Here is an 11,046-nt window from a genome sequence, read left to right as displayed (position 1 = left end):
TAGTGCCACTGGCAATAGCTGAGAAACCAAAACCCTTGCTTGTAGAAATGCAGGCATAAACTAACCTACCAGATGTCCCCATAAGCAAAGAGGTTACTCACACCGACGGATTACAAATTATTAAGGTAGTTGGTCAATCATCTGATTCTTCACTGAAAGAAATCAGACCAACAAATGTAACAAAGGTATTTCTTGATTCTATTAAGAAAATAACTGACTGCAATGCACTTGCATACAAGGAAATTCATGACACCATACCAATTTTGAAGATGATTGCACCCAAGTGTAATATAGAAAATAAAGATTCTTTAAGAAAATTAGACACATTATCTAAATATATAACTGACAATCTACTAACAATTGATCGGATCAATGAGGAGACTTTCAAAGAGAAAATGAATAAAAAGAAAGAAAAATTCTTTGAAGTGACAATAAAGAAGTGCACGGAACACATTGACACCCTTCTACAGGCACTAAACAAAACCTTAACTGAATTTAAGGAACTGTACAGAGACACCTGCAAGAATGATCTTTTGACAGTGGATATAGATAAAGAGATCAGCATAGCTCAAAAGGAAATCAATGACATTGCTGATAATCTAATAGGGTCATCAGACTCCGTATCGATAGTTGAATAGGAAATAGTAGGTTTTGATTAAAAACTTGAGAAATTTTAGAAGGAGAAGGAAAGGATAAAATACAAGGCAAAGGAACTGAAATGCAGACTATGTCCTAAACTAGACATCCTCATCTCTTTGAGAAAAGAGATTTTAGAGGCTCTTGTTCCTGGACTTAAGACACCGAAAGAGAAAATGCACATACTCACTGGTACCATCCAAATAACAAAAGAAGCACTAAAGGAAAGTGAGAGGTTCAATAACAACTTAAATTTTGCATTAGTGGATCTATATCAGATTGTAACCCACCGGTTATAGGCATCTTGACAGGAACTACACTCAATTGACATTAATTGACAACCTTTGTCATTGATGCCAAAGGGGGAGTAGTAGAGGATGAGAAAAAGGAGTAAGGAGTAGTAGATGAGAAATGAATGACAGAAGAGATCATCTGCTCAGGGGGAGCACACAGTTTTGATTTTTGGACAACACTTTTTGGACAAAACAATTTTGGCTTTTTCTCATTAGTGTTGCCATCAATGCCAAAGAGGGAGATTGTTGGCAAACGCACACTCCAATGAGAAATTGTAGGTGATTGAAGGTATTGTCATCGATGGCAACCTTACAATCCTATGGGACCGACAAGCATCGACATAGGCACAGGCACCGACACCGGCAAAGATGTTTATCGACACCCCAGTCGATAGGATTTTGTTTATTATATTTTCTATTTAATTATAAAATCATTTTGTAAAGCCGACAAGGCAAATTGTAATAGGACTCATATAAGTATGAGATCTTGTAAATCATTTAAAAGAAAAAGGAAGAAATGTAATAGGCAGATGTTAATATTAAGGCAGATTTTGGAATAAGGCTTATAGAAGTTGTATGAGCTTAAATCGGTACTAAACCTAGCATAGCAGATGTTGAACCAAAGAAGTACATAATATTAGATTTTCATAATCCATTTTGTAAGTCAGTGAGACTTCCCTTTTTGTATTTAAGCAGTGAGCTTTAGGTAGTTGGCCTTTCTGCATGTGCAAGCCCCTATTGTAAGTAATATTCATTTATTGGCCAGTGAGTGAATATTGTGGGTCACAAATCCCACTGAGGTTTTTCCCACACCGAGTTTCCTTGTTAAAAATTTTGTGTAATGGTGTGCTTTCTATGTTGTGGTTATTGATCTTATTTACTGCATTATTTCTGGTTTACCGATACACTGTTTTGGTATGCAATTTGTTTAATAAGTTAAGAAAATCTGTTAGCCGACAAGATACTGATTCACCCCCCCCTCTTAGTATCCTTGGGAATCCTAACACTGCGGTGGCCAGTGGCGATGGGGAGAGTCAAGTTTCCAGTGAGCGTGGGGGCAGGCATGGGCAGGGGTAGGGAGCTCGGATGGCAGCGGAGCGTAGGAAGGTCGCAGGCAGGGCTGCAGTGGCTGACAGGGCTGCTATGGCAGTTGACAAAGAAGGGCACCGATAGGGATCAGTGGAGGCCGCAAGGCAGGGTGCCGATGCGGGCACTGGTAGGGGGACCTCTCTTTGATAGGGCAGAGTCCTGCGGCATCCAGGGGGCCCCACAGTACCCTGCGTACCATGGGGAAACCCCAAATTTTGATTTTGATTTTTTTTTTTTTTAACTTTTGCCTTTTTGTGATTTTTTTAATTTTTGAAAAAAAAAATTGTTCAAAAAAATCATTCGACCTGCATCTCGTAAAAAGACAAATTTTTTTTGAAATTTTTTTCTCGAACTGCATGCCAGAGCCGTACGACCTAGTACTAGAGAAAAAATACCCCCAAAGGCTCAGGAGCCGAAACAAGTAAAGTTTTATATGACCATAGGGGTTTTTGGGCCTTCTGAGAATGATGGTGAGGTTCGTTTAGGCCCAAAGTTCTTAGAAAAAAAAAAGGCCTATCACTAGGTGCATAAAAAAACTTCTGAAAAACCCCAGATCTACTTCCAATGCAAAAAATATCAAAACAAGAACAGATAGTTGCAAATCTGAAGCTTTGATACCATGTGAGAGTTGAGAAATACAACACCATAGGAGCCCAAATGATCTCTGCAAGCTGAATAAACCTGTTACAAGGAGTAGCAAGGAAGCAACAAAGGAAAAACAAATACACAGAAAATATGCTAAAAAAAGATGAGAGCTCAATATTCACAAAAATGTGTAATATGATAATCAATCAATACATGATACAAAGGAAAGAATTAACCTCTAATAGGTCAAGAAACCCTAAAAGGGGAGACCCTAGGCTTGCACATAATAATTAATAAAAGAATTAATTATTATGTACCTAAAGTTAGCTTAAGTGTAAAAGAGATAAAAGGAACTTAAATAATTAAACAAATATTGTTTAATTAATCAAGTAAAGACCCGATTACTCTAACAAGTCTATCATCAACCCATGATTTGCAATTTTATCATTTAATGACCACCTACTACACAAACAACCATGCTAATGAACAGTTCACTGACCTTTGCATGTTTTGCACCTCATCTCCCCAGAGCACACATTAGCATTCAACTCACCAACAAAGGGTCGATTCAAACTAGAACATCCAACAAGTCCTTCTAATGGTACAAACCCTTACCGATATGTCCAACACTTTGAACAATCACTCTTACCTACAACATATCCTCCTGACAATTCATCTTGCCTTCCGGTATGTCTTCATGCCATAACATGGTATTGTTGTGATTCATATAACATTTTGAATCTTCATCACAAATAAGCAGCCAATGTTCATGCTAGTTTATTCCTTACTGGTTATCACTCAAGCATTCCAACACACTCCTACATCTCACCTCATACCGGTGATATCATATGTCATCTCAGAACACACCTCTCTTCTTTATGCTAGTTCAATCTTCTTCATACCAGTTGATACACTCTACTAGTAACCTGCAATACTGGTTGACATCAATGACAACTCAATGCCAACAATCTCCCCCTTTGGAATTGATGTCAATACTTTGTGTACGAGTTTCTCTCCCCCTTTGACAACAATGGCAAGGGGAACCTTAGTCTGACACCATTAAAACTATTAGACTCCAACCTTATTCTCTCTCTTTAGTAGTTATGAAATCAAAAGTTCGACAAGGTGAATCACAACTCATGCCTTCAATCGGTAAAACACATTCTCCCCCTGTGTCCATGCTTCATGATTCAAGAGTCATAAGATAATAATAATTGTTGACTCCCCTTGAACCATACATCTTCCTACACATTTAAGTGTTGCATGGTGGTGGGACAACTCCCAACTTTTGTATCAAGTACTCAAATGTGCCCAAAGGAAGTGGCTTGGTAAATATGTAGCAGTCTTCTCATTGGTTAGAACATACTCTACTATGACCTCCTTATCTATTACCTTCTCCCTCAAGAAGTGATACTTGATTGCAATGTGTTTTATTCTTGAGTGCATTACTGGATTTTTGGAGATGTTGATTGCACTTAAGTTATCACACTAGATTGGAATAGGTTCTGGTATCTCCACCTATAAGTTCTTTAGTGTCTGCTTCATCCACAATACATGTGAACAACATGTAGCAGCTGCTATATACCAGCAATAGATAATGACACTAAATCTTGCTTCTTGTTGTGCCATGATACTAACCACTCTCCTAAGTAGAAAGCACCTCCACTTGTACTCTTCCAGACATCAATACATCCTACTTAATCTACATCAGTATAAGCCTACAAAGTGAAGTCTCCTTTCTTTGTATGTCATAGGCCATAACTGATTGATCCTTCCAAGTACCTAAAAATTCTCCTGACTATGTTTAAGTGAGACTTTTGAGGAACAGCTTGGAATCTTGCAACCATGCAAATTGTTTGTACTATATCTGGTCTAGATGTTGTTAGATATAACTGACTACCAATCATAGACCTATATAGTGTCTTCTCTACTTTCTGTGACTCGTTTAGTTTGCTCAATTTATAATAGGTAACCATGTGAGTACTTACCAGTTTTTTGTCCTCCATTTGAAACTTTTTTAACATGTCTTTAAAATACTTGGTTTGTGAGATGAAAATTCCTTTCTCCTATTGTGGCATCTGCAAACCAAGAAAATAGGACAGCTCACCTAGCATGGACATCTCAAATTTTGTCTTCATCCGATCTGCAAATTCTTTGCACTTGATGTCCTTGTCTCCACCAAAGATAATATCGTCCACATATACAATAACTATAATCATATGATCTCCATTTACCTTGATATACAAGTTGTTGTCTGCATTCCCTTTCCAGAATCCTTGCTCTTTCAAGTATTTGTCTAAACAGGATACCATGCTCTGGGGGCCTGCTTCAAACCATACAAGGCTTTCTTCAACCAGCATACAAAACTCTCATTATCATGTAATAGATATCTTTCTGGTTATTCTAAATACACCTCTTCTTCAAGATTACCATTCGAAAATGTGGATTTGACATCCATTTGGTAAACCTTGTATCCTTTATAGGTAGAGAAAGCTAAAAAATATATTATTGCCTCTAACCTAGCAACCGGTGCAAAAGTTTCTTTGAAGTCAATACCTTCCACTTGTCAAACCAAAGAGCTTCATTTGGATCTAATTAAGCTAAGAGTAGCTATTACAACATATCATTCTCTCTATTATTTTCTAATAACTACAACAGTAAAATCCCTTAATCAGGTGGACTTTAATAGGTCCCTTTGTAAAACCCCTTAATTGGGTGACATATTAAATGATGATCCTAAGTCCTTTAACAAGGCTACCTCTAACAGGGTAAATGTTCTAATAGGCCTTAAATAAAATCCCTTAACCGAGTGGCACCTAATAGTGTCTTTGTAATCTCCTAACAGGGATGGCTACTCACCAAGCGTACTCCAAAAGAGTGCAGATTTTTTGAGTTTCTACTCACATCGTGCTTTTCTCCCCTTTGGGTTTCCATGTGGTAAATCTTGGTAGTCTTATTTGTTACATTTTTGTGTGCATGTTTCTTATCAATACTGCTTATATTGATAAGTGTTAAGTTTGATTAAGAGGTTTTGATTAAGGTTAAATCTACAATAATCGATATAGTGTTGATTCACCTCTCTCCTCTCAGCACTGATTGGGACTAACAATTGGTATCGAAGTCTTGGTCCTTATATTTAGAAGATCTTAATAGCTTAAGGAAAGATCCAAGATGATGCAAAAGGAGGGCCCCAAGTTCTCTAAGGAGAATTACATATTATGGTGTGGTAGAATGAAGCTCTACCTAAGAACTCTAGGAGATCATTACTATAATCATGTAATCATTGAGTACAATGAACCTACAGGGGTTCTCACTACAGATCAAATCAAAGAAAAGTAAGATAACATTGCAACTATGGATATGATTGCTCACACTCTATCTCATAATGAGTATGTTGAGGTTTAAGATCTGAAAATAGCCTATGAGATGTGGAAGAAGTTGAACACTCTCTATGGAAGAGATCCTCATGTACAAAAGGCTAATGTGGACAGTTTGAGAGGAAAATTTGATGAGATGAGGATACAAGAAGGAGAAAGTATAGAACAGTACATCAAAAGAATTAAGGATGTGGTAAATTCCATCAGAAGTGCTGGAGGAAAACTCAAAGAAGATGATGTGGTCAGCAAATCTTGAGAACCATGCTATCACAATATGCCATAAGGGTTTCTACAATTTAGGAGCTCAGATTTTTGGGAATAGTCAATGTTACACTTGACTCCTTGATCGGTAAGCTAATTGCCTTTGAACTAAGCAACTATGATAACAGTTTTCCTAAGATTGATGTTGCCTTCAAATCATCCATGACACTTACACCAACAATAAGAAGAAAAGAAACCAAAATTAGTTCCACTACAAGAACCAGTCATTCTCATGAACATGACATCTTGTTATCTGAAGAACAGGAAACAAGATGAGCTTGAGGCCCTAATAGCAAGAAGGCTACCAAGAGGAAAAGGGAAGTGTAGAGGTAAACTTACCCCGAAGTCTTTCTCATGCAATAAAATAGGTCATATTTCATCCAGATGTCCTGACAATGATAGGAAGGATACCTTCAAAGTGATATCTTGCAGAAAAAGGAGTTAATGATGAAGAATCATAAGGATCTGATGGAGAAGGGATTGCATTTGTAGTGGTAAAGGAAGATAGCATAGAGGAAAGTGATATGGAACTAATTTCTAGTTCAAATCAGTGTGGAGACTGGGTAATTGATAGTGGTTGCACTCACCACATGACTGGTGACAGAAATAAATTCCTCAGAATGGAGGATTGTGATGGAGGACTGGTGAGATTAGACAATGATGCTCCTTCTGTGGTAAAAGGTAAGGGATATATTTCCTTAAATAAAAAAACAAATTGTGAAGATGTTTACTAGGTAGAAGGGCTAAAGTATAGTTTGTTAAGTATTGCACAACTTAACAATAAGGGTTTCTGGTTGGAGTTTAATGAAGGAATATGCAAAATTGGACTATGTGTCTACAAAGGAATAAATTGCAGATATCTGTATCAAGCCTTTGCCTAAGGATACTTTTGAGTATCTCAGAGAGAATTTAGGGGTGATTTCCCCTCTAGATAAGAACTAAGATGCGTGGATTTTCATCACTACGATGGATTTCACAGTCATATCTTGTGATCCAAAATGATGTGTGGTGGCTGCTATTCAGGAGGAGTAGTCAATGATTTAGATGTCTATATGTGGAGAGAGAGTTTGGCCAAGGGTGAGATATTTGTGCAATATGTCCCTTTAGCATTGATGTCAAAGGGGGGGAGAGAGCTATGTGAAAAACCTGTTTTGAGATGTGTGCATGATCTAAGGGGAGCTGATTATTTTATTTCTTTGCATTGATTGTTTTTCACATCATATTTTGTCATCAATGCGAAAGGGGGGGATCGTTGGATATTGTTGAGAAGTTTGTTGGAATGTGTTGTTTTCATTGATGTCAACATATTCCTCTTTGTGTTCCAATTTTGCATTCAAATTAAGTAAGTTGGTCTGGCCAATGTGTTACAAATGAGTTGTTGTGGATTAAAGGGTTTTGAGATAAGTATCTCTATTTGATTCAGATAATGTTTTAGAGGTTCGCATGGAGATTTGATCAAGTTATGAGATTCGGTATTGGGGTTGGTTTTTTTGTTGTTCAATGTTGATCTGTGTTTTGGATTTTTCTCCACATTGCAATATCTTGGTGTGTGGAGTTGGCAGAGTGTTTGGGATGTTCTAGTGTGTCCTCAATTCAAATGGTTCATGATTTGGAGCTCCACAAGTGTATCTTTCAGTTTGATAGTTAGTTCAATTAGTGTTCTTGAAGTTCGGTATAATGATGATGAAGATTCTAGTAAGTGGTGATATTGCAGTTGTTGTTGTGGTTATTCATGATGCCTGTCCTATTTGTGTTGGTGGTATGCATTGATTGTTGTGCTTGTTGTTGATGATTTTCCTTGATCCGGTGGTGTTCTTTATATTCTTGATCGACATGATGATTATATCATGTTACAGATGTTTGAGGCATAATTCTTGGAGTTCTTTCATGTTTGAGGTGGTGGTTTCGGTCCATACTATCTTAGCTGACATTGTTTTGGTCTGAATGTATTATTGTAGCATGTGTGGTTATAATTTGTAATTTGTGTTATGGGTTGATTTGACCTTGAAAGATAGGTTGATGAGATGTATAAATTAATGTAATATCATGTTGTGGATGTATCTATGACACCTACAAATGTGTAAGATGTGCAAATAATACTTTGATCTTTCAGAAGTAGAAAAGAAGCGTGAAAGAAAAGTATATGTGCTTAACTAGAACTATAACTAGGCATGAGGAGATGTTATTTTATAAATTCATGATCTTCTAGATGTAATCCAAATATTTTTGTAAGACAATGATTCTTCCTTAGGATGGTAGCCCTTATTGTTGTTGTGTTTGAGCAGTGAGCTCTAAGCAGTGTGGCTAAATGCATGTACATTCCCCATTGTATTATTTCATATAATTCTAACACAGTATCATCATATTGTGGGTAGATTCCCACTTTGGTTTTTTCTTTAATCGGGTTTTCCATATCAAAAATCTTGGTGTTATGTGTGTTATTGATGTGGTTTTGATTTATGCTTTCACTATTATTTATCAGATCTGAAATTGTGTTTAAGTTAAGTTTTTGAGAAAACCGATTCACTCCCCCCTTTCAATTTTTTGCCTTGTTGCCAACAATAACGACCATGTTCGATACAATATGGCCTATGTAACCCCCTGTTGGCCAATATTTTTTTCTATAAACATTTTTATATAAATATAAATGCTTTGTTTTCATTTTTTAGAAATCAAAATTGAAGGATAATTCACATTTTTTATAAAGAAAACATTTTGAAGTCAATTTTATTGATGTGGAATTTTCAAGGAGCATTTTTTCAAAGGAAGGAGATGGGAAATAAAAGGACAACGTTAAATAAGACTATGTCAAAGTATTCACCTGATATGGAATAAATACATCATGAACAAGAATTGGAAAGATATCATAGGAAGAAAACATGTATGCATCTTTACAATTTAGAATTTATCAATGATACAAGGGCATAGTAAGCCTCATAGCAAGAAAAGTTGTCATTTATTGGTTCTAGGCTAGATAGTTTTTTTTAAGCCTAATAAGGTTAATTATAACCATTTGGCACCATTTTGAACCGTTTTGGGAAGTTGTGATGTTGCTCAAAAAATTATCAAGCAACTTTCCAAAAGCTGTCAAAAAGTTGTTTTTGTTAACAAATTGATTGGTTGAATGGTTGGAGTAAATTGTATGGTGAAAAGTTTATAGATGTAATCTTCCAACTTTAATTTGGGGTTGGAGAACTTTTATTGGTGAATTTGGTGAATGAAAACATCATTTTTCAGTACATTTATCATGTTTTTGCTGCAAACCCAACTTGTATAGACTTTACTTCCAATTCCATATCCTAATACCAATTGGGGATGAAGATGGCTTGATTATATTTTATTTTGGTCTTGGTTTCATTTTTTTTATTAAGTATCAAGAAAGATATTGTATTTTCATTCTAGACTGGTAGAAACCCTAGGTCGGGTAACCAGTGAGCAATTTAAATGCATTAATCTTCCCTCCACCATTGAAACACCACAAAAATGGGTGGCGAGGCATATCAATGTTTCATGTATCATATCCCAAGATTTTTCATCTCCATATTAAAGTTTTCACATGCTTCTTTTAACCAGTAAGTCTAATTTCCTAGTATATTAGTTTGTGAAGGTAGTGATCAACAAATAAAGAAGAAACGGTGTGTAAACAAGACCTTTGACCACTAGACAAGTGTAGAGAAGGGTGTATAGAGGTCCCAAGGACCAATATAACTACTTGTAAACCTTTTGGAGAATTTTGTGTCAAATTTTAGATGGTTTTTATTGATGTCAAACTTGGTTGTCTATATCAATTCACCTAAAGGTGAGTTCACCTAAATGTGGAAACAATGTAACCATAAGAGCCAAATCCATACAAGGAAGGAAAGTCAAAGAGAAAAAGAAAACTAAGAGCATATTTTAGAATGGAGATATGAAGGCCACATAGATTGCAAACTTACACTTGGTGGACTTGAGTTCTTTTATTCCCCTTGGGTGTATGAAGAAGGGGCCTCAGGAGCCTCATAGCAAGCAAAGTTGTAATTTATTGGTTCTAGGTTGGATAGTTGTTTTTTGTTAGACAAATCAAATAACCATAACACAACTAAGAGGGGGGGTGAATAAATTGTCACAAGATTACCAAAACCTTAAGCAATTAAAACTTTAATACTTGAACACATAAGATCAATACCGAAATTCATAAACTAATTTCCAAAATAGCAGATACACTAACTAAGCACAACCAACAATTAGAGAATAGATACCATCCACATAACACCAAGATTTTTACATGTAAAACCTGATAAAGGGAAAAACCATGGAGGGAAGCCTACCCAAAATCAGATAATACTTCTGTAGTAAGTATGTGATTACAAATTGAGGGGCCTGCACTTGCAGGAAGGCCAATATCCTAGAGTACACTACTCATTACAAAAGGAGTCTCACTAACTACATAAAATTCCAGACTACAATCCAGAAGAAAGAATGAATTGCAATGATAGCATCTCCTATGCCTGAATATAGTTTTGGTTAAGCTCAATACCGAAGGCCTTAATACTCTTGCATTAACCCAACTCGATCACCTATGATCGACCAAATCCTCTGCATGAATGATTATTACATTATTCTCTCCTATATCATCCTTTTATATGATCTACAATGAGATCTTACATCATATATATACAAACCCTCAACCACAAACAATAAGGTCGGCCACCAGACAATAAAACTATTACATAATTACAAAATATGTTGGCCTGAGACCAAACAAATAATATCCAACCCATAAGACATCCCAAAAGAACATTGAGAAGACCAAACAACACATTACA

The sequence above is a fragment of the Cryptomeria japonica genome, chromosome 8 (assembly GCF_030272615.1).
Source record: "Cryptomeria japonica chromosome 8, Sugi_1.0, whole genome shotgun sequence".
In the NCBI taxonomy this organism is placed as follows: domain Eukaryota; kingdom Viridiplantae; phylum Streptophyta; class Pinopsida; order Cupressales; family Cupressaceae; genus Cryptomeria; species Cryptomeria japonica.
The sequence above is the reverse complement of the archived record's forward strand: the minus strand, read 5'-3'. Positions refer to the sequence as shown.